The following is a 4,694-nucleotide window of genomic DNA, read 5'->3' on the forward strand; positions in this document are numbered from 1 at the left end:
ATAGTATCCATGTGTCGTAAACCCTGCGCTTCAAGGGGAGGCGACAGCCTCCGATAGAGACCAAACACCTCCTCAAAGCTGGCCACGAAGCTTTCACACACAATTTCGCCACCAAATGTCCCAAGGAAGTCCAGTTACATAATTCTAATCGAAAGCGATAATTCACTTCAGCGCCGAAACGCCTCCGGCTGAAGCTCAACGACAGCGGAGCGCTGGTCAACTTGCCCGCTGTCATTTCAAACGGAAGCTGCGCAACAACCCAAGGAACGTACAATCATTTTTCACACGAACGTTTCAAAATGAAACCGAAAACGGGAAATGCTTACCGGTTCCGTTGGGGCGGAAAAAGCAACCAGCTCCTAACAGTAGGAAAGATACAGTACGCTGGCTGCTTTTAGGGCCTACTGCTCCTCGTTTCACACTGTGCTCGAGCTCGTGGAGGAGGTGGGGCTCGAGCGAGTGGGCAGGAGTGACTGACGCGTCGGCTCAGCCAATCACAAATCGATGGAGGCAAAATAGTAGGGGCCGGGCGGAGGAGAGGTTGGGCGGCACGATTTTGAAACTGAGCGAGTGACGAAAATGTTGAAGACAGCGGAGAATACGAATCCCAGGGGAGAGGTTTAGCGTCAGACAAGTGGTGAATGGTCAGGTGACCTCCAGGCTGTGTCAACGTCAATTAATGTTGTGTGTTAATACGTGGGTTTAAATGAGGCTACTGGTGCGGAAAATGTTGTAACGTTTCTGTGTTTTATCCGCACTCTCTAATTTGGTTTCAGTGAGGAATTTCAATTTTCACAGCAACTTGTCCCTTAGTTAAATGCTCAATATAAGCTGCTTCATTACGCTGATACGTAGCATAGGATAGATGATAGGATAGATTAGATAGACTATTTTATTTATCCCCAGGGAAATTCAAATATCCCAGTGGCACACAAAACATACATTACATACATTAAACATACATTGAAATAAATACAAATTGCCTATAACACAGTAGCCACCATTAAACAGTGCAAAACAGTAAGCAGTGCAAATAGGGAGGTAGAAATTGTCACTTTAGTACGTATTGTCCTCGCCTGCCCTTGGACTAAGAGTTTGTTGTTCTGGTCTGATGGCCAGGGGGACCGAAAGAAGTTTTTCGAGTCTGTTGGTGGAGCTGGATTGGGAAATTGAGAAATTGCAACTAGCAAAAACAAGGGTAGCTTGTTTCAACAGGACAGATACAATGCCACCTGTCTTTGTAAACCTCTGCCCATAACACACACCTTTGTACTACATAGCCTATAGGCGAAGCTTTTGAAAAACAAGTTAGGCAATATCAGAGGTCAGATAAAGTCATGGAGCATTATCTGACCTCTGATGTTGCCTATTTCTTATCTTAATGTAGCAAGCTCCCGCCTCCAGAAATATTAGGTATGAAACTACAGTTATTTTTTATTGCGTGATGTGCCTAAGTGACTTCATTCAGTTGCTGGTTTTCTTTGAACTACACTCCAAAACCTAAAGATATTCTGTTTATTATCACTAAAGACAAGGAAAAGCAGCAGTTGTTACCTGGAACTGGGGAATGTTTAATATTTTTTTTGACGATTAATCAATTATCAAAATAGGCCTAGTTGCTGATTATCTTCCTATCAATCGACTAATTGGTTAATAAACTAATTGTTTATTGTTGTAGATTGTACAACACCAGTTTGTTCATAGGTAAAAGCCAGTGGGTGTTGAGATACAGTATGTCTTAATAATCTGTCTGCTCCAGTGACAGATTGTTTGCTGCTTTTCCTCAGACATTCTGGTTGCAAAAGATGGCTTTACCCACAAGTGCTGACTGTTTGCTGAAATGATGAGTAAGTGAGAGAAGTTGTGTGATGGCACCCAGACGGAATGAGTGAGTGGGTGAACCAATGAGCATGTGTTTTTTGTGTTTCTACTTGCTGTCCGTCTTTCTCTGATTAAGTAATGCTTCTCATGTCTTCTTCGGAGAAAGCTCGGCTAAATCCGTTCACCTCTGTTGTCCTTGTAGCACTCTGAACCACCTTCATGCCTTGGATTTGTTTAGCCAACAAAACAAATTTCCTCCTTTGCATGGGCACGAGGCTGTCACTTCCTGCCTGGGCTTATTTCTATGGCAACAGAGGGAAAGGAAAACATAAAATAGGGGGAAGAAATGTCTTTGAAAGAGAGAGTTGGAGTTGGGTGTGTCCAGAAACTTAACACCGACAAAACTAATGGCTGTATTTTTGGAGTTTAGAGGAATGTCGGCTACTACGTCAGAACTGACTGACTGTGGGAAAATGGATATTGATTGCTGACATGCAGAGGTGTGATGCTGGAACACATAGGAAAAATAGATTGTTATCAGTGTATGTATTACAGATCTTTTCATGATCAAACCCAGGTAGATTCCCTTGTACCTACTGTACCTGATCAGTGCAGCGCCCAGGGGACACACCCTGGCATACCATACAGGAGACAGACTAAACCACGCCTGTCTACACACACAGATACAGTAAGGTACCAAACCTGAAAATGTAGCAGGCATTGAATGCTGACTCTCAAACATTTTCAACTAAAAGCACAATTTAAGTCTTACTTAAAAAGGGAATAATGAAGGTGAGACAGTCATAAATAAGACAATGCAAATGAAGCTGATACATGACACTTGTAAGTCTGTGTATGCCAGGATAGCTATTTATATCCCCTATCACCTTCCTGTCACTTACACACAGGCATACACACTTACTGTACGAGCAGATTATGTATTACAGTGTCATCTATAGGTCAGATATGGTTACTGCACACTAAGCAGCTCATGTTCATGCAGGAAACTGAAACGCTGCTCGCTGCACTGCTGCTCATGTGGACTTGTGTTTAACAAAGAGACAGAGGACATGGGTAGCGTGAAGGGCCCTAATGCTGTTTAAACTGCGTATAAAGGTCTGTCATTTACTTGGATCCGTGCACTGTGCAATTTGACCTTAAATATAAAGGGAGGAGGAGGGGGGGATGAAGAGAGACAACACCCTTTACCTAGAGGACCTCTGTCTTAGAAGTCCTTGAGCAAGACACTGACAGGATCCTTGTTCATGACCTGAAAGGGGGGGTTGATAGAGCCCCCCCTTTCCCCACTCTCTGTGTATTGTATATGTGTATTGGTGCTCCGTAATTTGTTTAACTTGATTAAGCACTGTATATTTAGTGGAATACAACATGTAAGCTATTGATATTATTCTCACATCATACGGTAAACATGAATCTACACCCAGCAGCATCTTATCTTTAGCACAAAGACAGGAAACAGCTGTTTAATCCAGTTTTTTTATGCAGAATGCAAACTTCATTTTATGTTGTTTGTCTAAACTCTATAAAAAGACACATTATGGTTACATGGGGGGCTGTGTCTCTCTTGGCCAGGCTTCAGTTTTTGTATGGATAAAACAAACTAAAAATAACATGTTAATTAGTGAGCTTTTAGAAGTGCTGGTAAGTGGATTTTGTTGCCTTAGGACACAGCCAGCAGTTGTTTCCTACATCTTCCACCCCCTTCTCATTCAACACATTCGTCTTAGTGACAAAGTATATTTATATCTTAGCGTAGCTATTTTATTTGCCCACTGCTGTTGGCGGTAGCTTTAGCATACAGACGTGAGAGTGGTATTGATCTTCTAAGAAATAGTGTCCAAAATGTCAAACTCTTCCTTTAGAACTACATTTTAACTGGCCTCAATATTAGGCAGTCATGTAGATGTTGTCTTAAGGCCCCTATCATTTCAGTTTATATTGCGATGCAGCTGTGCATACACATTAAATACCAAATTTGCATTTAATTAAATTACCCAAAACTAGCTAATGCCTGCAGTCTACGAGGCCCCTGAGTTGAATGGGACCCCAGTTGGTAATCCAGCCTTACTCCGACCCCTCTGTGAAGGAAGGAGGAAAGCAAAAATAAAGTTTCTCAGAAGTCATCAGCACTCTATTACTGTACTCTTGCCTCCTCATGCTATAATATTCCATGTCTGCAGAGGGCGATGTTGCTCAGAAGCAATGCAGTGTGGGGACTCAAAGTCGACAGCTGCTGATCAGATGTCTCAGTTCTTTAAATTACTGCCTGGCGACTTTGTTTTAATGACTCATAAAGCCAAGTAAATTTCTTTGTACTCTTGTTTGTGACTTGTTTTGCATTGTGTTAGCTTGAGTGATGCTAATCCAGAGTCTGCATGTGCATATGTGCGTGTGTTTTGTGCTTGCTTTCATGTTTTTGTGCGCTCATGCAGCCCCGAACAGCCTATCACAGTTTTCAGGGTGTTTGAGTTCCTGAGTGTTATCTTCTGTGCAGCTCAGCGATCTTAAGATCTGAGAGCATTATGTTCACTCGGTGTCATTATGTGATTGAGGCTGATTATGTGCATGCAGACAGTCTCTATCAAACTTGGTAGATCAAAGCGTTGCCCTCCCAACACACACACACACACACACACTATCCTTTACACTACCCTCCTTATTCCTCCCCCTTATCTCCCCCTCCACTCTCTCCCCCCTTTCAACAGGGCAATAGCATGCTCTCTAATTTTTTCCAGATGTCAAGTGCCTCCCTTCCTCCTTTCCCCCGTTCTATTCCCTCAGTTTTTAACTCTCACAGGGTCGACTGAAACCATGGAAGTTAACCCTCCTGCCCTCTCTCCCTCCCTCTCTCT

This window comes from Morone saxatilis, unplaced genomic scaffold, assembly GCF_004916995.1.
Source record: "Morone saxatilis isolate NCDOM2014 unplaced genomic scaffold, NCSU_SB_2.0 Contig9, whole genome shotgun sequence".
Lineage (NCBI taxonomy): Eukaryota > Metazoa > Chordata > Actinopteri > Moronidae > Morone > Morone saxatilis.